Here is a 25,357-nt window from a genome sequence, read left to right as displayed (position 1 = left end):
ATGGACTCGTGAACCCCAAACCAGAGCAGCCCGAGGCGCATTCGCACTGAGTACAACGTTTATTTCCCCTCTTCGAATAGCACAATAAGAAGTTCCAAGCTGTAGGCCATCCTGCTTGCTATAACCCCTCCGAGTCGCCCAACGGACTCATACCGCCAGCTGTTATAAACAAGATGACCTCTGACAGGAACGCGTAATATGGGGGGGGGGGGTGACGTTGTGCAGTGTGGCCATGAGCACTCTTGAGTGTCGTGAATAACTGCACTGCACGGTAACCTTTTCTTCAGCACAGACAGTACTTGCGCTCTTGCGCTTATTTTGCGTAGGTTATAACAGCTAAGACGAGCCAGGCGAACCCAAACCGGAAACCCACCAAGGATCGACACCCGCACTAGGTGAGATAAGATTACCCAAGGCTGAGAGACAACGAATGAGAGAGAGAGAGAAAGAAAACAGCTGACTGGAGCGGACAAGATGAAAGAAGTACGGCGGGCAAGCCGAGTGCCACACGAGGCATGCAGCTGGGCGCGGCGGCGGCACCTAACACACGCCGGGCAGCGAACAGCCACAAGCGCATCAAGAGGGCTCAGCACGGGACACGCGCAACCAAGATGCCGCCGCAAGACAGCGATCAACGCATGCACGAACCCCCTGCACGGCATGAATCAGACTCGTCAGTCCCACCAGCCTGCGCAGCTGACGAGCCGCTCCAGGCGTATACATACACGGCCAGATTCACGCCGAACGCGATTGCGATCTCCTCCCCTGCCCCGGCCGCACTCGCGCCCGATGGCGGGGAGCAGAAACATTGTCGCAATCGCGCACCACGCAGCTCCGCTGTGTGACGCCACCGCACAATGGACGTCACCATGAAATAAAGCGAAACAAGCGAGGTTTTACTCCGAATGAACAAAGTGTGAGATGTAGCGAAGCTCTCGTCACAGACCCGTGATAGGAGAAGTACAGGCGCGGACAGAAGTAAACGGAGCACGCAACTGTCTTCGAATATTTTTCACGCGTCACCTAATTGAAATTTCCAGCAGTGGTGCGCGCATGCTGGTAGCGAAGGTTGGTGGGCTCTCTTCTAGACAGACAACGCTTCTTCGTTTCCATTGGAGAAGGCGTGATTGCACTTCGAACGCAATGGCGTGCTCCGCTTACTTATGGCCACGTACTCTAACGCTCAGTGTGAGCTACACCGCGCTAGCGCCTACCCGGGCGCTTTCGCAGTGTAGCTCACACTGAGCGCGGTTGTACTTACCTAAAACCTTCAACTATAACAATAAAATCCCGTGCAAAGTGATCAATCTTTCTTCGCCTAGTAGATCCTGTCTGAAAAGTGACCACGGCGAAAAAAGATGCAACGATAGCTACAGACACAGTCTCACCAGCGACAGCTGGTTTCAGGTAAACAGGGGAGAAGGCACTTTCACCTACGTTAGTCTTTTGCAGATTTTTTTTTTTTCGAAAACGTAGTCGCGTCAGATATCGTCAGCGCGACGAGAGTACACCACACACCCGCCGTGCAGCGTTTCACGCTCAGGGCGTCTGCTTTCCTCTCATACTTTCGCTTTTATTTTTTGCGTCTAATAAAGAGTGAGACAGAAAGCTTAACCGCGAGGCACCGCCGCAGAGGAACGAGCGACCGTCGCACTGACACAGTGCCATTTGCGAAATCACACGACGAAGGAAGCCAGCGCGCATCTATGCTAGCTTTGACCGAGGCGCGCAAAAGGGGCCGCAACAGCGCCGAGCGCAGCGTCGCCACTGCGCGGCCGACGAACCTGAGAGCGGGGGCGTGCGGCGTTCAACCTGCGCAGCCACTTCACGCCAGATACCCGGAAAAGGCCGCGCTCACGCAGAACCGCCGCCACGCAACTGGCTGCGTGCGGCGGCCGAACCCGCAGGTGCGTGAGCGCGGCCCCAGCTGCGAGCCCATCCGCCAGAAACAATGGCCGCTTGCCGCCTGGGAGCGGGACGGCAATTAATATGCGCGGATTTACGCGCACTGGGGGACGCCGTACGCATTGGACGCATTAATTCTATACAACTGTCCGGACTGCATGACATTCGCATAACGCTCCCTAAACACGGCCGTGTGTTTTGTCGCCATTCCACTGCTACTACAGGACGCCTAGCAGCTGCTGTACTACCTTGGAGGGCCGAAAGGGCCCGAGTGTCACTTACCGACTGGATGTAAACGCGTAAAATACGCCGATATGAAGCATTCCGAACACACGACTCAAACATCCAACTTGCGTCGGCAGAGCCTGAAGATGGGGCCGACGCTGAGCTTATTATACACTGTCGCGCCATAGAAAGCCCATTCTCTCTGCGAGCATCGCTGTAGGGTGAAACTGCACCCAGGGTTCTACGCAGCAAAAGGCTCGGGCATTTCCGGCCCAAGTCCGGCCGAGGAAGCGCGCGCGAGTGCAAACAGAAAAGCGGTCGGCCAAACAGATGAGAGACCTCTCAAGTTGCATTGCGGGCGTTTCCTGGGGTTGCAATGCGCGTGTTTGCGCGAGTACGTTTCCAGACATGCTGCAACCGAGCAGTCCATTAGCGTCATTAAGGGAAGCTAGTAGCGATACGAATTGTTACTTCACCAATAATCTTAACCTTGGAGTGACCATTTTTCCAACTAGTCAGTCAGCGTCATGTAAAAAAAAAAAAGAAACAACGACTACGTATGTTAGTATCAGATGTCACAGGCTCGTCGCCTTTTCCAAAACAGGAAAAAGAAGGGTGTGAGCGAGGGAGAGAGACGAACAGGAGATGCCGCAAACGGAGCTCGAAGAATGTCGGTAGCCGTCCCAAGCAGCCGAGACACAGAGCATTCCACGCCTCCGTCGGCTGCTTCGCCGCTAGGCTACACGATCGATGAGGATAAAGGAAGTACAAGCGAAAGTGGCAACAAAGCACTGTCACGGAGAAGCTCGTCGCGAAAGGCGCCGGTCAAAACTATGCGATGGGCTGACACAAGCGTGTCAAAGGGCGCCAGCGATGTCTTCCGTCGACGCCGATGGTTTCTCGCGGAGAAGCACCACGCTTCTCCCAGGCGGTACGTGCGAAATGGGGGAAAAAAAATGTGAAAGAAATAGCGGCGCTCCTTTCTTCCGTGGTTTAGTAGACGAGGCCTATGTAGAGGTGGTACACGGTCCGTGATTGCAGATTAGGATCTGAGTGATGTAGTGGGAACACTTCACGTGGATTTAGGAGAGATTAAAACAAGAGACAAACGACAACTAAGCACACATGTAGGCAGGCAGCTAGTACATATGTGGTCCAATTTTGCTCATGGTTGTGATAAATTAACTCATTTTTCCTTTACTACTTCGCGTGCGTGCGTTTCCGCGTGTATCGTACAGGGACTTATTTTTGTTCATTTCAATCGTCCTAACACAACATTTGTCTTCTCTGGTGTCTGTTTCGTGCCGATTTCTTGGAATATTTGCGTTTGTACATATGACTACAGCTGGTGTTTACACTGAACAGTTCACACCACTCGATCAGACTGGTCCCTTTTGATGCACCCCACGCGACTGCGTGCTTTAATATACCCGTCGTCTAGGTCTGCGTGCATACCCAATCAGTCCCAATTTCCACTTGAACGCGGCAGGCACAGAAACGACCAGCATTCGGACGGCCAGCTCTAAGTGCACTAACGCGCTCCGATCACGTGGGTACGTATCGTGAGTGTGCGCAAACATAAGTGCCAACAAAACTGTGTACTGGCCGAAGAGGCCAACGGGCCCGTCATGCTCGCCGCCTGCAGCCATTCGTCAGTGCACGGGTTATATAGACGGCCAAACAAGGGCGGTTCTCCGAGAAGCGATCGGTAACGGTGAAGTGCTGGGCCAGTTGCTGGGCGCAGCAACTATACGGCCCAGCACTTCACGTTGCATCAAGTGCAGTGACAGCGTGTGCATGTTTCTTGCATTCTTGTCCCGCGTATTCTTTGAGCCGACGCTTCCTTCAGTGTCAGCCGAGAACTGCGCAGAGACGAGAAGACGGCCCGCACATGCACGGCGCAGCGGATGACCTCGCCAGCCGCCCATCAGGTTTCCCCGCCAGCGGCCACAGAACAAATGGCGAGAGACGCGCGCGAAGAATCGCGAGTCGACAAAGCGCGAGGCGCGCCAAGTTTCGGACCGAATCATCGGCTCCATCTTAATGAACATCCGAAAGATGCGGACGCGAGGTGAAACGGCCCGGATAAGATTTATGCTCTCCGGAGGACAGAAACAAGTAGGTCGTTCAATTTCTCCGTCGTGAAAACGGCGCGCTCTCCCCAAGAACACAACCAGAAAGAAGAGCATAAACCCGATGCGGAAGAGGCGAAAGGGGGAAGGAAAGACAGAACGGCAGCTCCCACGAAAAAAAAGAAGAGCGGAGAGAACCGAGAATGGAACTGAAAAGCGCGTGTGCGCAGTGAGCCGCACAGACGCACGCATGCAATTGGCTGCGCCCAGCATGGCTGCTTCCGAGCGTGGCACGCACAGACCCGGGAATAAAACGACCACGACAGCAAAAAGGATCGGCGACCACGGCCTAGCGGGCGAGGAAAATGATGACGACGCGCCATAAGCGGAGCATATACGAACGGCCACGAGTGGGACGAAAAGCGAGCGACGCGACTGCGCGTCGCCGCCCCGACGACGACGTCGGCTGCGGGCGGCCGCCGGCGCGTGTGTCGCGGCTCGGATGCGCGCGGGACCCCTGCGCGAGCTGGAAACGTGGCCGCGCCCCTCTCGCCTCGTTCGGCTCTCTCCCGAATTTCGGACATTGGTCATGAGCAAAACGTGCGACGGTTTTCCCGAAGTTTCGACGGCGCGAGTACCGCGGCGTTCTGTCGGCGCGGGCAGTCGGTGGCCTTTGCAGATGATCTGTGTTGCCCTGCTCAGGATATACGACGGCCTATTATCAATAGCGCGAAGCACGACCACCTCCTCGCGGCGCAGCTGGTGCGGTCTACACGCAAGGGGCGTCACAAGTTCCTGAAGGCTCCCAATCATTATAGGAACGAGTTAACACCTCTGAACGGATATCATTCTGATGCAGAAGCGACTGTCACGTCTGTGTTGCGAACACCGCAGAGAGCAGAACATTGCTCCGTTGACCAGGAGCGAGAAGTCTCCGCGCCAAGACTATCGACGTGGGGGCAGCTGAGCAGACCGACGTCTCGCTTCCGGAGTACGCGAAGACCTCCGCCGAGCCAGTCTCCTCGCCATGGCTGCAGGGGCAGCCGTAAACGGGAGGGCATCCCGCACCCCCGGCAGAACAGCGAAAAAGAAAACGCGCGATAACAACCGACCTGCAGTAACCGGCAATAAAACAAAAGAAAAAACAACGACGTGCCAGATGAAAAGCGCGCAGGGGGCTGCCTCGAGATCGGCACCGCCGAGCGCGGGGAAATAAACGAGCTGGGGAGCGCGCAAATCGGCCAATCAAAACGTAGCAACGTCGTCGACGTCGCGAGAGCGACGCTTCCAAACCGCCACTTTTCTTCGCTAGGACCGGTGTCCCCACCCTCTCGGCGAGCTCGCGCCCGAGCGGAGGAGCTGCTGCAACGCGACTTACTTACCCGGAGAGGGGACCTGGCCGATGACGAAGACGAAAAATGCAACGCAGTCGCGGTCGTTTCTTGCTGCTTGCGCTCGCGACTGCTCTCCGCCCCTGCGCCGCATCACCGCGCCTCCCTCCCCCGACTCGTAACCCCCACCCCGCAAGCCCGCTCCCCGCCGCGGTGGGACCTTTTGTTCTACGGGGCGAGGAGCGGTTGTATGTTGCAACGGCTGCAATCTTTGTTCGCTGGAAATCTGCGCAGGCAATCTCCAGTGGCCACAATTCGAGCGGATTGCGAATTCCATTTGCAGGCCCCGCCACAAGCAGAATGCCCCAGCGGAGTCTTCCTCCTCGTCTTCTCTGTCTTGAGTGCACTTTGCCGCCACGAGTCGTGTCGTGACCCGCGCAAGAGCGGCGCACCAATCCCTCGTTTTACGTTGTGAGCGACACTGCACTGGACATGCCCAGTGCACTCCAGAAAGCGGATGGAACTGGTCGCGGTTTTGCCACTGCGGAGCATTAAACAATTCTGAGACACCTTTCGTCGACGACGACGCTTTCTCTTCGTCGGTTCGAGGCTTTCCAACTCCGATGATACTGTTGTGTCCCCTTATCGCTTTTGTGTGTGTGCGCCCCCGCACCCTCCTCCTAACGACCACTCGCATCCTCCTCCTAACGACTACTTGCCCTTCGTCGCACGCTGTCGCCAGATTCCCCCCCACGGTGCGCCCCCGCACCCTCCTCCTGTTCTGGGAAACCACTCCCTCCCGTGGACGCTGTCCGCTCCCTCCTTTCTTCGGGCGGCCAGTTCGGCTCCTGCCTCGGTCGACGCTGGTCGCACCCTCATCGGCTTTAAATAAACGAAGTCTTAAAATACCGTGTGCGTCTTTCGCTGCATTCAACACAGCGACCGGACACGACAGTGGCGACGAGAAAGTGGATTCGACCCGCGCTACGCAACGCTATTGACAAGCCATGGCTACGCGAGGGTTTCCCAATCAGATACCAGAATTCAACGGCTCATCGTGGTCATCGTGGGTTGGACGCCTTCAGTTCTACTTTGAAGCTAACAACATCACAGACCCAGCCTTGAAGAGGGCCAACCTGCTGACGCTGTGCGGGGAGCAGACCTACGATACTGTCTGCGCCCTTATTCAGCCAAGCACACCAGCGTCAGTGTCTTACGACGACATCGTAAAAGCGCTGCAAAAGCACTACGACCCAAGGCCATCCGAGGTCTACAGCCGGGCTCGCTTCCAACGACGAGATCAACTGGGAGGAGAAACTGTGAGCGCCTACGTAGCCGCGCTCAAGAAGCTCGCTGCCGACTGCAATTTTGGAACGCTGTCGACAACAGCTACCGGGCAGGAGGGAGACGCAGCTTCTTCTGCTAACACCACCATGCTTCCCTTGGACGTGATGTTACGCGACAGATTTGTGTGCGGACTGAGTGACGAGTCACTGCAGCAGCGCCTGTTCGCTGAGAAGGACCTCACATTCAGCAAAGCTTACGACATCGCCGTTCGAGCGGAGAGCGCCGGTCACCAGCAGAGAGGGATTCGCCGGAACACCGAGCCGGTACACCAGACAAGCAACCAGGTGCGCAAGCCTTCTGTTGTTGTAAAATCGGTCAAAAAGGCACAACGCTGCTGGCGGTGTGACGACCAACACAACCCCCAGGGATGTCGATTCCAGTCAGCCACGTGTAATTTTTGCCACAAGCGAGGGCATATCGAAAGAGCATGCATTACGAAACGGAGACTTGCCAAGATAAAGTCACCTTCCCAGCCTAATCACAGCGTCAACGCCTCAGAGAATACGCCGCTATCTGATCTCCATGGAACAACATCAGCAACACCATCTGTGTTGTACGACCTGAACACCATGAATCTCGGCACGCGACCGAAGATTTTTACAGAAGTAAGCGTACATCACCAGCTGATTAAGTTCGAGGTGGACTCCGGCGCAGCCTGTACTCTGATCAGTGAGGACACGTTCCGAACTTCATGGCCATCTGACGCACCCGCCCTGCAACAAGACGACACGCACCTGCGAACGTGGTCAGGACAGAATCTGCCACTATTGGGCTCTGCCAACGTGCAGGTTAACTACAACGGCCAGACCCATACGCTACCTCTGCTTGTTGTGAAGGGCACAGGATCAAGCCTTCTAGGGAGAAACTGGTTTTCTCCACTAGGCGTGATGAAATGGAGTAAACATCAAAACGCCGATGCGCTAAGCCGTCTGCCACTAGACGCAACTGTTGACGAACCATTTCCACCAGGAGACGTTCTGATGTTCGAAGCACTGCCAGAACCTCCGCTTACAGCAGGCACAGTTGCAGCATCTACGCAGAAGTGCGCAGCTCTCCGGCTAGTTTACACAGCTGTTCAACAAGGCAACGTGCATAAACTCAAAGGGGACAACTTCGACGCTTACCGCAGGCGAGCTACAGAGTTGAGCACCCATCGCGGCTGCATCATATTTGGGTCCCGAGTTGTGATGCCGAGAGAACTACGCGCACAAGCTATGTCTCTCATCCACGCCGGACATCGGGGCATCGTTGCAATGAAAAAGTGTGCCAGAAGCTACATGTGGTGGCCTGGCATTGACAACGACATCGAAACAGTGGTGCGAGAATGCAAGCCTTGCCAGAGCAGCCGGAGCGCCCCGCCGAAAGCTCCTGTCCCAGAATGGGAAAAGCCAGACACACCATGGCACACACTGCACATTGATTTTGCAGGACCAATTGAGGGCTGCACTTTCCTTGTGGTCGTAGATGCCTACACAAAGTGGCTTGAGATAAGGCAAATGGGACAGACGACTTCGGCAGCAGTCATTGACAACCTCCGATCACTATTTGCAACGTTCGGCCTGCCGCGCAAGGTAGTGTCGGACAACGGAACACCGTTTGTGTCTGCGGAGATCCTCAAGTTTTATCGCGACAACGGGATCTCATCAGTTACATCGGCCCCCTACCACCCAGCGACAAACGGACAAGCCGAGCGCTACGTAGCCGAGCTAAAACGCGCCCTTGAAAGAGATCAGACAGGCTCGCTGCAGCGCCGCCTTGCGCGCTTTCTCTTCAAGCAGCACACGACGGTTCAGAGCACAACAGGCGAGACCCCCTCGAAAATGATGTTCGAGCGTGAAATGCGAACCCAGCTCACAGCCATCCTCCCCGAGCCAAAGGCAGAGACGTTCCGGGAAGAAAAAGCAATTCCGCGCTGCGGCACGCTTAATGAGGGGCAGCGCGTCCTCGCCCGACAGTTTCTGAAAAAGCCACGCTGGGAGGAAGCTACAATTGTCAGACGCATAGGCCTGCGCTCTTGGCTCGTCAACATACATGGCACAGTAGCACGCCGACATCTCAACCAGCTGCGTAGATTTACGACGCCGTCTGAGAGCTGTCCGCCAGCGGAGAGAACACGTGCACCATCTTCCCACATAGCCTGGCACCTCTTCCCGGAAGAAGAGACTTCGCCCAGGACAGACCTAGGAGACACAGCGAACAACAGCCAGCCTACAAGTGTTTCTCCCCCGAGCGCACAAAGCCAGCGCGCCTCCACGCGTGAGCGCCGACCCCCTGCACGATACCAGGCAACTTTCTAAGGGGGAAGGAAGTGTTGTGTCCCCTTATCGCTTTTGTGTGTGTGCGCCCCCGCACCCTCCTCCTAACGACCACTCGCATCCTCCTCCTAACGACTACTTGCCCTTCGTCGCACGCTGTCGCCAGATTCCCCCCCACGGTGCGCCCCCGCACCCTCCTCCTGTTCTGGGAAGCCACTCCCTCCCGTGGACGCTGTCCGCTCCCTCCTTTCTTCGGGCGGCCAGTTCGGCTCCTGCCTCGGTCGACGCTGGTCGCACCCTCATCGGCTTTAAATAAACGAAGTCTTAAAATACCGTGTGCGTCTTTCGCTGCATTCAACACAGCGACCGGACACGACAGATACTTTCTGGATTTTGGTCGCGTGCCGCGACGTATCACGACCACTTGAGCACGAGTAATGCTCCTATCTGGCGCCGAACCTTAATCGCCGTCAGGCTGCGCGTAATCATGCGTCGCTTCGAAGATGCGCTCCCGTACGCGCTTCCTTGCCTGCTCGGGCAAGAAAGATGCCATTTCACCCTCAGTGACGCAACAGGGGCTAAGCTGACACAAATAGGCGCCACGAAAGGCAGCGGAGGACTGAAGGGAGCACGCCCCTTCGAAAGAAGCGCGGCACTAAAGCACCCGCGGTCAGCTTGTGACGGGGCTTTTTCGCCGTCGAGTTGGCTCCGTGCACTGGAACAATAAGGCAAAGAAGTGACGGTGAGGTAACTTCAGGAGAAAGCGAAACATCCGTGCTCAATGCTGCACCCCTCAAAACTCGCGCAACGGCGGTACGGACAAGCATCCACCCGCCGAAGACTAGCCATGAATGAGCTGAAACGCGCCCATACACACATTAGCCGCCGTGCTCTCCCAACAATGAAAAGCACGGTAAGTCGCGCCTCCGGCACTTGTGATGATAACGCGTCAGTGAGGCTGGAAACACTCGAGCGGGTCGACGAGCCCCGCAAAATCGACGATCCGCGACGAGGCGTGATCAGATCGAAGTGAAATTTAATTAACACCCCCGCGCCTCCGCCATATAGCCCCCACTCTATAGCTGGGCCCAGGACGGGCGCGAGAATTAATTTTTTTTTTCCGCACGCACCGCCATCGTTGCCGTTGTCTCGTTTTTAGCCTTTATAGGAGCAGAGAGAAGATACACGAGATCGCGCGCGAGATCCCCGCGCGCTGACGCACGGAGAGCCAATCTCGCAATTGAATACGCGTACGCCGTCGCGTGTTGGATCTGAGCGAGGCGTGTAACCAGTTTAGATCGGAGGCCAGCGTCGATTTTCCTGGAGATAGAGCCGAGCACTGCCGCTACCACAGCCGCGCCCGTCTGCGTTTCACGCGGCTGGAAACGTACCAGGAGCGCTCGCATGACGTCATACCAGACATATTTAGGTAGCAGTGACAATGTAGCAGTGCCAAGAAGGTTCAAACAAGAATGCAGCGCCCAATCAGCGCCAACGCGACATTGACAGATCACGTAGTTAAAAGGCAACACGAGAACGCGCACGCACGCACACTCGACGAGCACGACGCCGGCTATAGGTATACTGGTTTCTCACATTCTACCCTTAATCAAAGTTCGTTAAGATTCAACGTTAGAAAACAGTTTCACTGTGACAGCATTAAAAGGCGCATGGGGGGAATGAGTCGTCGGTCATAAAATTCGCCCACTGGCTGGAAGGAAGTCACGCCACCAGATGGGGAGTGACGTCATTTCCTGCAAAAGCGTCAACAGCTTTTAACGCTATCGCGTGGCCGGCACAATGTAATCAGGCGTCCCTGTGAACCTTCTGTACACGAAATGCTCAAAGAAGCAGTCTATGGAACCGCAGAAAACAACGCCAGTGCAGCCCGATTCTCATCCATCAGCGCAGGCCATTATGTCTCTGTTTCGATGTTATCAGAGACGCGGTCATAGCATCGCAGACGGCTCGACTGCAACAGACCACCGTAAGAGCCATTCTTCAAAGTATCGGCGCTCCAGGAGACAAACAAGATCTTCGACGAAACACTTCCCTTCCTGCGAACATAAAAGGACAGATCACAGTGGCTCCGCTCGCAATCACATGCATCCAAAAATCCACAAAGGCAGAAGCGCTGCTAGGGTCGCTCGTCTACGCCGGCGCCTAAAGTCAGATCACGAAGTAGTCTAAGTAGATGTTGCAGCATACCTTGAACCCAGCATCTACGTCGCGGTCGCGCCCGACCACAACTAGCAACTACTGACGAGTGCTTCACTCCGGGCTGAGGATCCAGCCGCGGCGGAATCCACCGCCATTGCACTCGCCACAAAGCATTGTGATCTTGCGGACAAATCCGCCCATATAATGCCTGATTCGAAGCAAGCCGGTCAGTATCATATATACGATAGGACAAGTTGCGAAAAAGGACGGCGGGCCTTTCACCAACTCAACACTGCTCCGACAGCATTTCGTTGACCCCGGAACATGGAGGGTTTGAAGGCAATGAGACTGCAAACGGTCTAACTAACAAGCTAACAAACAGAGCGGATCCTTACCCGTGCCTCACCACATACGAAGCCACATTCTGGAGGCGAATACTGACCAACACCTTCCCTATCATGTACTTGTACAGCCCCATGCACCCTTCCAAATACCCCCACCTGTCCCTGGTGCAGCGGTTATGCCCTGTTTTGCCCGGGAAGCCCTCCAGCCTAAGTGGATTAAAACAGGAACTCTTGTCCGCCGTCGCCACGGCAGCGGCGACAGCAAGCCTCCCCTGAAAGGAGCCAGCGCAGCTCTGCCAGTGCACCCTAATCTGCACGACAAAGATAGTTACCAAGGCCAGTCGTAATGGACCTTCAAGAGAGGACCCGGGGGTCAGCTGAGTCCAGTCACCCTGTTTGGCCGCGGCATCCGTCGTCAAAGGAGAAGTTCCCGGCGAGCGGTTTCCCTACCCCGCGCGGCCTTGTGCGTGGCCTTGGACTTGCGGCCGTACTCTGATGAAGAACAAAGTGCGAGTGTCAAAGTGAACTTTTCAGCACGCGCCTTCCTTGGCAGGCCCGGCCTCCATCTATAGGGATTAAAAGGGAAGGAAAACCCTATGAAACTCGGCAGCCAGTGCGGCCGAGAAGCTCCCTCTCACAGAGACTCCCTTCTCCTAAGATGTTCCCTTTTGCTGAGAGACACTCTCAGCTGCTCCTTACGTGTACATAATGTAAATAGTTGCATAAAGTTTCCTTCGTCTTCCTCATAACCACGTATCCGACTACCTCGCCCCTTCTCCGCGGCCCGACCACGCCATCTGTATCCCAACAACCCCCGCTATTCCACATTTCGTGCAGTTGCGTGAGAACATCGCAGACATCGTACGAGCGATGGGAAGCAGCCCTGCCCAGCAATGGCCTGGAGGACCAACGTCAGACCATCCGACGGGTCCAGACATCAGCGCCAGCCATGGGAGTCCTGAACTAAGGAGTCCGCTATAACCTGACTCGTCCAACGTTTTTTTTTTTTTTTTTTACAATAAAATTTTATTTTTCTCTCAACTTCTATCCGTTTCTTGAACAGCTCGAAAGCCGAATGGACTACGCGGCACTCAGTGAGGCCCCCGAGAACGCGCCAACAAAATTCCCGACCATTGCAATTTATACTGCCAAGCGCTCGCAATATGGACACAGCAGCCTCCGTTCCTTCACTCGCTGTCATGTTTCGGCAAAGGTGCATCCAACGGAAGCAGCTAAGCGGCGACACCGGCCTCCGGGATATTCTGAATAGCACAAGCCCGGCGGTGAGACATGCTCGATGGACGATAGCCGTCTCGAAGGTCGCGGGGTCCGAGAGGGAGGGAGCCGAGGTCTCTCGGTCGCCGGCGGACATCGCGCACGACAATGTCCAAAATGGGAAGCCCAAGGAGCACCATTAGAGGCAACCTTTCCCTTCGGATGGGCCAGCCGCAGGGGCAGCATTATACCGCGGCGCTAAATAAGAGACCAAGATATCTCCGGGCACCGTGTTTGGGCAACCGTGCTGCTGCTGCTGCAGAGAAATAATAACAAACGACCACCGGCGACTAAAGAGCGAGCCAGAAGAGGAGATCGCTTAAACGGAGATCGAGGGGGCGCCCAGGGGAAGGAAAAGGAGGACGAGGAATTAAACTCCGGGAGGAGGCTACGCGGCGGCGCTAGCCTAAGGGGTCACCCGAAATGTAAAGAACTCCAGAGATCAATTCCTTTTAATCTTGCAAATGGACGTCGAAGGTTCCTCCTCACCGCCTCGGTCGAGTACTAAGCGAGAAGCCGGAGATAAATAAATAAAAAAAAAAGAGAGGCAGACAGACAGGAAGAATCAGCACGCAAAACGGCCGAGCGCCGGCAAGAAAAGGAGATATACATTCGCAGAAACGGTCAAATAATGGACGCCTGCACTTACTCTCGCCTTTCGACAAAACTTTTCCCGCGATATCATCAAGTTAGTTGAGGGCTGTTCCCTTCTTTCCTTTTCACTACGCCGCCCCACAGCGATGAAGTAGCTATCGGTTTCCTCCTCCCCAACCCTGGAGATGGGGACAGAACGGCACTTCTTCTCCGCCGCGCAAAGGGAGAGAGGGGAGACAGTTTGGCGATGCGCACGCACAAAATAAACGCCGGCGCGGGAGAAAGGTGAAAGAAGAAGGTGGGGGAGGCGGCCGAGAGAAAGGCGGTCTGATCGTGCGGCCCCGCTAAGATAGCGCTAACGACCTCCTTTCTGCGTGCATCGTAATGACCGCTTCATTGCTGCAACCCCCCGTCCCATTCCTCCCGCTGCCGCCTACTAGCAGTGGGCGCGAATTAAAGCGCCGTTTGTCCGGAGACGGATTGTACGGCAAGCCCGGCGACGCCCGCGGCAGCCGCCGCATCCTCGGCCGCGTGAACACCAGCGGCAGGCCCGAGGGAGCCCCGACGGACCCCGCTGCCGCATCGCCTGGCGAGGCCGCTTCCACGCCCCGCAGAAGGGATGCGCTCGGCTTAACGACAACGGGAGCAAAGTTGCCAACACCGCATTACCATAAGCGCAGCACGAGAAGTACGACATGTGCGCGCCAGCCAGTGATTTTCGCAAACAGGCTAAATGCAGTCGCGGGCCTGACGGGTTGAATCAGCTGACAGTCGATAAATATAAACGTTAACCACTGCAATGCAATGCGCCTGTTTCGTAACGACACCATTCGGCTACTGTTGCTTTTTGTACGGTGCCAATTTGGCGCCCGACACTACACTGCCGCGAAGGGCTGTAACGTTTGCTTCTGTGCTTGCTTGTTGGTGCTCGAAGCCGTCGACGCGCGGCTTTATTACTTTGTTTTGTGATGCAAGATGCGACGATATCTATCTGGAATGATAGCAGTCACGCACAACTGCTTCCACGTAAGTCTAGACTGTTGTTGCTTTTCGCCCTTTACATTGAAAGTTCTTTGACAGCTTCAAACCATGTTGTTATCGCGGACGCGGACTTGTTCAATTCTGTAGCGGCGCAAGTCAGCCCAATAAACAGTTCGTTTCACTGCCACGTGAGACTGCTCGCCTGTTGTCCACGGCGTTGACACCACCACATAAAGATACTCAGTAGCAATTGACCGTAAACTAAGGATGTGCTAATAGCGAAATTTTCGAACACGAATTGAATACGAATATGAACAAAGAAAAATGGCTTCGAATATCGAATCTATTCATTAAAAAAAAACATTTCAGGAAAAGATAAAAAGGCAAATGTTGTTGCCCTATCTTTGTTAGATTTTTTTAATAGTGTATGATCTTTCCAACTGAAATAAAAACTAAATTGAATAAGCACCACACACACAAAAAAAGACATGATGTGCGCAAAAATGTACACCACTTGATTAGACAGCATAACAGCATGGAACCAGCAACGCGGTTGTGCAAAATGAAATCCACGAAATGAGACATGACTAGCAGCTAAAAATAACATGATGACTAGCTTATTCGTCAATTGGCGTCCGACACCGGCGCGGAGCTGGGTTCGGACGACAGCAGCCGTCGCCGCCGGCAAGCGGTGACGCTCAGAAACCGAAACTAAGCGGCCAGGCTATTTTTTGGCCTGGCGACAGGTGCCCTCATCCTGTCGTCACGGTCGCCGTTAAAGAGGTGCGCGGGTTACAATGCACAGTGCAACAGGCGGGATTATTACCCGATCGCTTGCTCTGTTCTGAGCCCTCGACTGGCTGCTTGAGGAGCCTCATGCAAAGTTCTGCAAGTGGGATTTCCCGCATATCATATTTGACCAAACGAAATGGCGGACCTCACGCTGGGAGAGTTATGAGTGGAAGGCTAGGAGATAGGAGAGCTAGGAGAGGAGAGGCAACAGGACGAATGCCACAGGTGTGGGAGTTTACACATTATCACCAGCGCGATTTCTCGTTATTATTGTGCGAAGCAAGTGGTCAGCCGTCGTGTTCACATCAGGTGTCATATGCAGGAAAGCCCAAATGCGAAATGTCGCACGCGGTCAACACTAGCAGCGTCCGAATGCGATGGGTCCATGCGATAAACGTCGGAGAAGAAAGCGAAGGGGAAGCATTTGCATGGTTTTCCTGGCGCTTTAAAACTCGATCATCGGATAATCAGCCGGGATATTGTGGTTTCGCCATGGTCGAATTTACGAAAGTCGTCGCGGTATATGATCGCTAGCGAATATTCTAAAATTCTCGAATGTCAATTTCTCGAACACAGATATGAACCGATTCGTATTTACAATTTCGAATATTCGATATATTCGCACACCCCTACTCTAAGCCTTACTCTGAACTTGGAACTGCTTCATTCGCCTGCGTTTTAACGACGCTTATTGCAACGTTGGACACCAGCGCTCCAAGTTGTGATGCACATGCTTCTTTAACTTTCTTCCTAAATAAAACATACACCCTTTCGCCACAAAAATTCACTATCATCATCATCAGATAAAACATTAGTCCCACCTATAAGTTAGAATACACTTTTTACCTCTAGCACTCCAACCTTTCACAGTAAAGTCATCATTAGAAACGCAGCAAATCAACTCTAAGCAATCCCTTCTTATTTACAATCATGGAAGTACCATGCACTCACGAACTGCAACTTTTCCTCATTGCTTCCCTCAACGAGAAAAAAACAACAAAAAACCTCAGCTGTGCTTGTTTTGAAAAATTTCCCACTAATCGCTCTGAATCAAAGTCCATCACTCGTCCCTTCATCGCTCCATCCCACGAAGAGCGGTAGCTGACAGTCACGTTTATATTCCTCGACACCACATGCTCGTAATGTGTGGACCCATGTGGCACTGTGTATACCTCAGCTTTGCTAGTTTCAGAAAAGTTTCCGCCACAAACCCTAATCCAACTTTCATCACTAGCCCGTTTTACGCATCACATACTCATAAATCGATTGTAGTCGACAATGATGCTATTTCTCCATACCACCAGGTAGTTTTGTGCGTAGCCTTTAACGCCAGACATCGTACTGATCGTAGATCAAGATCTCTTCGGCGCACCACTTTCTGCGCTATGCTCGCGTTCACCTCTGCATCGTTCATTTTTCTGTTATCTTTTTAGCATTCGAGCAGTTTCATCCCTCTCAGCCCTTTCAAAATGCTTTTGCGATTGAGGACTGAAAGTGAAAATTAATGAAACGAAATTTAAGGGGCGCTCAAACATCCTTCTCTGCTATTCCCTGCATTCTTGATTTTTTTTTCTAATCACCTGCACCTTTTTTTTTCTCTCTCATCTGTTCTGTCACACAGTAATGGCCGCTACTGGCCGGTTTCGTTACCCCTCTGCATACCCCTGTTGCAACCCTATAACGGCCGGTATCGTTACGAACGAGACAGGGCGCGTTCACGAGCGCACGTCACCACGAAATTACATTAACTTACATTATATTACATTAAATTACATAACTATTTGCCAAGCAACAGCAGCGTTGCACGCTGCAGGTGCAACGACGAGAAGAGAGGGACAGTCCGCAGAAGAGGAAACGGCATCCAGCGATCGGGCACAGCGCCACACGGGGTCCCTTCATTTAAGGGTACGCGCGCTGGAAGCTCCAGGAAGGGCTGCTTCATGCGTGTGCCACCGATCGTGCAGGCATCGCGCGAAGAGAAACAAGAAACCACCCGAAATGCTGCTGCTCGATCGAAACAGCGACGCGGAGCAGGCAGAGAAAGAAAAACAGAAGGTGGCAGCCCGCCACGATCAGTTTCTATTATGACGCTGACATCTACCACGAGACCTATCCGGTTTGTACAGCATAAGTGAGCGTTCTGTGAGTGATATATCTGCTCATGGAACACATAATACTGCATTATCTAAGAGATCCCTTCTGTGCAGTTTCGACCGTGAAAGATTTTGCGATTTCTAAATTTTCTGTGACCTGACTTTTTTTTTTTTTTTGGGGGGGGGGCAGCAAAATGGCGCCAAAATTATGAGGATGCAATTTTTTTTTTTTTGATGGGGGTTAATAAACTATAACTAAGCCTATATTCCTTTTCAGCGAGTACATTTCAGACATGCGCAGTTTGTACATGTTAGCGGTTTTAATTCGCAGTTGCTTGCACAAAGAACTCGTCTCCGTCGGCGCAGGTTATTTTAGCGCGCGCTGGACTTCTTTCCATGCTCAAGAAAATGTCGTTTTACGTTAGGTTTTTTAGCCCACAATAAATACAGCCGAGTCTCGTTAATAAGGAAACTTAGTTCCCGTGCACAGCTGTCTATAAGCGAGTCGTCGGTAATAACGAATCGTGACGAAAAAAAAAACAATTCTCAGGAAAGAGTTATGGTCAGCTAGATCTACTTACGTCCATAGTGGTGGACACCGCAAGGGAAACTAGACAAAATCTTGGGAGCTTCAAGTGTATTATCCTAACCGCCATTATCTCCAAACCAATGTGGTTCAGTTTTGAGCGCCTGAGTATTCTATGAGACGCGTGATGTCGTCCACTGGCGTGATCACATATCGCCAACTGCTCACATCCTACGACCTGGTAGTACATATTACGTACCCAGTCGACAGGGAGCTGCTGAATGTGGCTTTCAAGGTAGCACAAGCTGCAGAGACTTTTCTTCACAACTATTCGAGCAATACGGCAATTGGTAAGGCGCGTGAGAGGGCACCTTGAAATTGTAAAGCCTGAAAGCACATTCAAAAAGAATTACAACTTCCCCACTGCGTTCCACTCCTGTCCTGCTCTCAGAATGCGGGCGTTTGCCCATGTATGTCACACTGCTTCTGTTCCTCTGTCGTTGTGCCTTGCGCTGCATATGCACCACCACCGCAAAGGAAAGATTTGGTTGGGGCAGTTGAAATTTTGTTCTCATCGTTGTCCATATTAACGCGACACAAAAATACACGGACCCCAATGGGCTCAGAGTGCTTTCACCTATTCATTGTCCAGACGACGAGTGTCCGCATTAACGAGACGTAAATACATTGAAGTTTGGACCCCAGAAAAACTTCACATTTCGAGCCGCCCATAGTCACGCGGGTCGTATTAACGGGGCACGACTATATTCTGTTTCTGAGGCCACATACCCCCTTGTTCGGGGACGGGTGGCGTCAAAAACACAAAGAAATGGTCTGCGGTTGGCCACCCATGGAAACCACAGACCAAATATCCCACCTCCCATACAAAAATTTTTTAGACAGTCTATAGAGTATCCATAGAGAGTCTATAAAGTCTATAGACTCTCTATAAACAAATACTAGAGAACAGTCTACAGATTTATGGCCATACACTTTTAGTAGCTTTTATCTATAGACAGTCTATAGACTATGAATAGACAAAAAGCTATATCATTGGAAGGCAATAGAGTCTATATGAAGTCTACAGACTGTCTACAGGCTTTTTTTACAAGGGCTGAAAAATGACGAGTGTTTTTTTGCAATTTCCCGGCCTCTTGATGACAGAACAATTTCAGAGCGGTGTCTAAGTCGTGGATTTCGTCACCTATGAGCTCAACACTGCCAAGACTAACTTCATAAGTTAACCTGGCATAACTGTGCCGACAGAAGACCGCAGCGCCGTATACTGTCTGGCCTTTTTTCGTCCGCCGTCGTTTTGAGCTGCTGCGATTACGTCAAGTACGAATCAACGCGCCCAAAGTTTCCGTTCTTCGGTCGTAAGGGGACTTAATCAGCTGATAATACAAAAATGCTATCAAAATTACAAACAACTTCAAGTGAAATGTGGTTTAGAACCACCGCTGCGCATGCGGGAGGCGCGGGGTTCGATCCCCACTGCCGCCGGCCGGGTACCCACCGGTTTTTCTAAGCTTTCCCATGAACTGGTGCTTAAATTTACTGCTAAACTGTTCCCTCCAAACACGGAAAGGATGCGTTTTGTCGACAAATGCATTCACTCTTCCCTAACTGACAGCAACACCTGGCTAAGGGCAAAGCTGTCTGTCATCACTTCTGTTCTTTCTCTTCGAGCACACGTTGCGGTTTTGAAGAATGATGATGAATTTGTATGGCGCAAGGGCATCTGCGGCCAAAGAGTGCCCTGGCACAAGGTGTTTTTCTTCTGCTCAAGGTGGGGTCGAAGACCCATTTCCCAAGCATTTCACCCTGAAGTCGAGCACCGGGCAGGGGAAAGCTTGTACTGATTGTATCACCGGTGGGTACCCGGCGGCACTGAGGATCGAACCCAGTTCCTTTTGAAGAATAGTAAAGCACCGCTCGTCACGCTAGCGCGCTGTGTGATTAGCCTGCGAGAGGAAATAATACATCGGCATCGGATACATCTCGAGAGGGCAAAAGGGCAGTCGCTGCTGGAACGCTCAGCCCAAATGACGTGATCAGTCGCTTACGCAACTGCAAACTGTAACAAGCACAACACAGGAGCTCCAAACGGAAAAAAACAACTTCTGGCTATGTCGAGCAGACGCTGCGCGCTCCGAGCCTTCATTTAACCGCGCTGAAAGGTGTGCTCCCGCCGATCTCGAGTGAGGACGGCGGTGAGCGAGACGAACAAAAAGTGAGCCGCAATCCAGCCAGACAGCGTGTTCAGGGCCTCCTTTTTGGTCAGCTCTGAAAGTGTACCAGGACAGGTTTACTATTTCCCAGCTACGTGTGAGAGGCAAACAAGAAACAAGAAAGAAGGGCTACGACAGCGCAGAGGTATACGAAATAAGCTTGCTTACATCGCTTGAACCCATGATATGCTAAAAAAAAAAAAAGGAAATTCGCTCCAAAACAACGCGGTGTTTCACAGCGGTCCTGCACCCCGCTCAAACGCCTCTAAAACAGTGTCACGCGCAATATCGAACAATCTGTCCAACGCTACACGCAGCACATGTGGCGCGCCGAGCCGTCTGCAACAGCCGGACAGACGTGCCACGAGCCTCCCCGTCAGTAAGCTCTGGCTGCCACACGCCTCACAGCCGCTAGCTGCGCGTTTCCGAAATGGAAAGAGGGGGGGGGGGGGGGGGGTGCTACTGCCTGTCTGTTGTCCACCCGAGGAGAGGCTTGCTGCGAGGCGCGCCATAGGCAATGAAGTAGGCAGGTACAAGATGACGCTCATACCTGCGGGCCAAACCCACACTGAGGTATAGGGTATACGGAAGTCGGCCAGGACAACGAGGCGGTGGCTCACGTTGCTACCGGGACTGCGCGTTGAGGACGGGGTTCAACCACTCGCAAAGACTGGGGTGGGGACAAGATAGAGAAGAAGCAAGCTTTTACAGGAGATCATGCAGCCAAATTGGTTGGTAATAGTCACCGCTTTTACAGGAGATCATGCAGCCAAATTGGTTGGTAATAGTCACCGCTTTTACAGGAGATCATGCAGCCAAATTGGTTGGTAATAGTCACCGCTTTTACAGGAGATCATGCAGCCAAATTGGTTGGTAATAGTCACCGGGATATACATCAGATATCGGGAACCAGATGACAAAAGTTCGGCCAAGCGGAAATACGCACTGAAGAGATTCCAGTGCATACCCACCGACAAAAGGATGCATAAGGAAACTGCGCGTACAAAACGTGCAACTATGGTATTCAGCGGATATCAGCGCGCAGGCACCCGAACAAAAACAGCGCGGCAAACGATCCTACGACAGCTCAAGGCATACACTGCCCAGCGAGTGCTAAGGGCGAAACGAGTCGCATCACGGCAAACCGTGCCGCGACTGCATTCGGCGTGAAAACGACACTAGCAGAAAAAGGGGTTCGCGTGTCCTGACAGGTGGACCGAATGGAGCGGCGAGCTACTGCTGCTTCGCGTAGCCGCACCGCTCGTTCTTCGACTCGAGGCGTCGTCGACGGACGTCGCTTCGAATCGAGGTCATCGGCGGGGCAACTCACCTCAGCTGATCAGGCTCACGGTGCGAGCATGACGCGGGCTGGCGGAGTCCGCCAGGCACGTGGAAGGCCGCGCAGCCGCTGGCAGCCGAAAAGCGCGAGGGTCAGCGCGTGGCGCCGGGGCCCAGAGCCGGCATCCGCGGCCCCGGCCGCCTGCAGAGGCAATCGGCAACCGGTAGCGGGCCGTCAAGTCGCCGTCGCGAGCGAGCGCTCGTCTTTCCCGCGCGCGCCGAGACCGACAACGCGGGCCGCCGACCGACGCCGTGGGGAAGGGCGGCACAGCTGGCGGCACGCGCCGCCCGGCGTCTGCCCCTCCGCGCCGCCAGAGGCCCCGGCGCGCCATCTGGGGCGCCGTCCGCGAAGAGCAGCGGGAGTAGTCTCCTCCCGCGCAGCCCTTTCGCGCCGCAGCACGATCCACAGTTGCGCCTCTCGCCCGCTCTCTTCCCGACAGGAGAACCCGCGTTTCCGCAAGGCTTCAGACTTCCTGCTCCGGACGCTCCATGAAACGACGGTTACTGCCCAAACATACACTGCCCGTGAAATGCCGCTGTCGAGCGAGCAGTCTCAATGGCTGTCAAGCCGTGTACGAATCCTAGTCGAGCAGGATTCGCAAAGCTGCAGTTCGGCATTGGTTTGCAGTGCGTGATTTGTTTGGCAAACGAATCGTGTCACATCGTCACGGTCGTATTGAGCAGCCCCGAGGGGGCCTTACTGATTTTAATTACGAAAAGGGTTGAACAATCACGGAGGCAGGCTGATCATCCAACATGTGTTCAACATTGGCCGTACGAAAAAAGAAAAAATGCGCCCGGTCAAGCCGTGGCTTGACGCGGTCAATTCAGCAAGAAGCTGCCATAGGGACCTAGTCTTGGTATCTGCTTTGGCTGTTGGGATTCTGCGTTCGACGAGTTAATGCGTCTGCGATATTAAATGCACGTGGCTTCTTTCGCTCTTTTTCTTCTTCTCACGACAGGATAGATTATACTGACCCTTATCCAGGACGATATCTCGCCTTGAGTATCGTGTGATTCAGCTGTATAAATCTCAACTACACAGTGGCACTACATTTTTAACTGCCCTTGCTAATCTGCGAGAAAATACCGTTCTCCATAATACAAGACACTATGAATACTGGTATGTACCTTGTCCACGCACAAATTACGGGCTTCAAACACTAAGATATGCATTAGCGTCATTCCTGAACAGATAATTTCACTAATCCATCCATTCTCTCCGTTTCATACAACAGTATCAGAAATATGTTCCTACGAAACAATGAATAGTACCAACCATAAAATATACAAAGTGCCCACGTGATGTCATTAATCTGCTATCCTTTGCCTGTGTGTAACAGTACAGAGACCATACTGGTGATCTATTATGAAGATATTGTACATAATTTGTTATTCATGTATTCCTTGTTTTTGTTTTTACTGTTATCTGCCACCGCCGTGTCGAATCGCTACGGGAGATGGGAGCTTTGTCATTCCGTGGGCGCGGCTTTTCTTTCTTTCTCGTCAGCCATTGTACGTACTGACTGAAATAAACGGAACTGAACTGGACCTGAACTGAAGGCCATTCACAATGAAAATTTTCGTCCCCTTAAAAAACGTTCTTCTAGTATTATGTATGTCAACACAGAGTCAGCAAGAGATGGTATTCGTAAGAGAAGTTACTGCGTCAGGAATCACTCGCAAAAACGTAGTTTTCAAACCGAAACTTCAGAAATAGCGGTCATTACGAAATGCCGGAAATAACGCACAAATGAGAAAACACGGGACCACTCGGCACTGTAGTTGTAGCGTTTCAGAGGAACGGGCACGCGTTACAAGTGTGAACTGTGAGCGACGCGAACGCCGATCGCAAGAATTCACAGCACTGCGAACGAACACACACGAGTGGGGACTACGTTTGATTCACTTCTTTCGCCTTCCTGGCACCCACGAGACATGGTGCTGCGCCGTGTCTCGCCGATAATAGAAGGACGAAAACAACTTTTGCGACAACTGCCTTTTTCGGCCGGAACTGCCACAGACTATGATAAGGATTTTCGATTCATTCTGACCAAATCAGGCAAGGACACCGCCAGAACGCCACGTGGCAGAAAAGGAATCGCCATATGCCGCACAGCGTTGAGGCTACTTCGGAAAAGCACGCTGTGTAAGCGTCTCTTTCCCTTTTTCATTATGCCTAATGGCAAACAGCTCGAATAAAAAAAAAAGCGTTTCGTGTGCGGTGTGCGCGTCCGTGCCCCCGACGTCTACGCTGTCTATTTCCCTTTTACGCACCCCCACGTCTCTCCCCCAGAGCAAGGTAGACAACACAACCTTCCCGTTAACCTCCCTGCCTTTACTCCACCGCTTCTCTGTCTGCGCGGTAATCGCGCCTAAAATTCCAAAACACTTTACCGTAGCACAGCAGTAGAAACCACCAATCTGCACTTTCGCCTTTCGCAGTGCTGGCATTCTCCCTCGGTTTCGCTTCACCGGGCTTCACACATACGCAGCTGAAATCCGGGGAGTGCGGCTAGAAGTGCTTTCGCACGAATAAAATAAATATGGCCGCGCTTGGATTTAGAAACCGCGGCGGAGCGAACAGGTCAGCTTCGCTGGCCACTGCGCGAGAGCACTATATGCTATCGCCGCAGCCGATCACGTCACCTGTTCAATTGCCACTCTCTCGCGCTGTGCATTGCATTCTTCGTCAACTTCCATACGTGCAGAATGGATCCAGAACCCACCGCTATCGCAGTCCCCTCTTAAAGGGACACTGAGGAGAGCTCTATTAATATTTTTTTTAGAGCAAAATCCGATAGTTCGGCATTTCATGGCTTTGTTGCCACTTTTGCCGGCAGCGAAAGATGCATTTATTTCTAAGAAATTTGGATTCGAAGTTGAAAAAGTTTTTTCCCGCCGCTGTTTCAAACTTGCGACTCTCTTATGACAAACAGGACTAAGTGACGTGAAACATGACGGGCACATGACGTAACGCAGACTCCGTGATTTCTGGCGGCTAGCGGTGCGGCCTAGCAGCAGCCGAAATGAAAGCTACCGCCGGCCGCACGTTAAAGGCATCTATCGGCTATTGCGGCGTCGCTACCGTCGCTTCGTTTACGTTTGCACCGGTTTTGCTAGCGTTATATGGATCCCGTTCTCGAAGTCGTCAACGAAGCTCTCGCAAATAGACACCTTTGGCATACCGTGTACCTTATTACCGTTAGCAGAGTACCGGGAGCCCGCCTGCCGCCGGTGAGCAGGCGCTGATTGGTCCCGATGCTGCAGGCGCGCGCGTAGCTGCCGGGTACGTGGCACCATCTGGCGACGTCAAGGAGATTTGCGCATGCATTGGCTGCGCGCGGGCTCCCGGAACTCATGTACCGGTAACGGAAACACGGTATGCTAAAAGTGTCTAATAACTTCGGGCTGCACTTCAGCGACCTCAGCCCCACAGAGCGTCAAGTAGTTCGAAGTCGACTGGCACAAACGGGAACGTTTCGCCGGGCAAGCGTACGAAGACTCAAGGTGCTCTTTACACTGCAAACTGCCTTGTACGATCACCGAAAATCGTGCCATCATAGTTTTTCATCGACCGTGGCGATCATCTGACCAACCTTAACAGGCTCCTTCAAAAGTTAACTAGCATTTGGAGCTGCACTTGGAGTTCCTCCGCTGTTCCGCGCTTGTAAATCGAGGCGCGTCAAAACCACGCGGGCATGCAGAACGCATAGACGCGAAGCGCCACGATATACCGAAACTCATCTGGCCGCCTATGGCGCCGCTAAGTATTGATTTTCTTCGCTCACAACATTCAGGTTGTCTTTTGTCGGTCTTCCTTGTGTGACAAAAGCGCACTATTGGTTTCAAAACAAAACTTACTTCAGTATTCAACCGCGCAACCTT

General features: G+C 52.9%; 1 protein-coding gene across 3 annotated transcripts in view; it reads right to left on the bottom strand.

Moving 5' to 3' along the window:
* The window catches only part of Mcr (macroglobulin complement-related), a 191,286-nt gene that overhangs the window by 122,872 nt on the left and 43,057 nt on the right, over positions 1–25,357 (bottom strand). The window contains exon 1 of one of the 3 annotated variants that reach the window (XM_089580183.1): positions 21,462–21,748. The exons of the other annotated variants lie outside the window; for them this stretch is intronic. The gene's annotated coding sequence lies outside the window, so the exon portion shown is untranslated. Of the gene's footprint in view, positions 1–21,461; positions 21,749–25,357 lie in introns of those variants that run through there. 3 annotated transcript variants of the gene reach the window in all.

This window comes from Amblyomma mixtum, chromosome 3 (genome assembly GCF_055824585.1).
Source record: "Amblyomma mixtum isolate Tamu chromosome 3, ASM5582458v1, whole genome shotgun sequence".
Taxonomy (NCBI): Eukaryota; Metazoa; Arthropoda; class Arachnida; order Ixodida; family Ixodidae; genus Amblyomma; species Amblyomma mixtum.
This window is presented reverse-complemented; position numbering and strand designations above follow the sequence as displayed.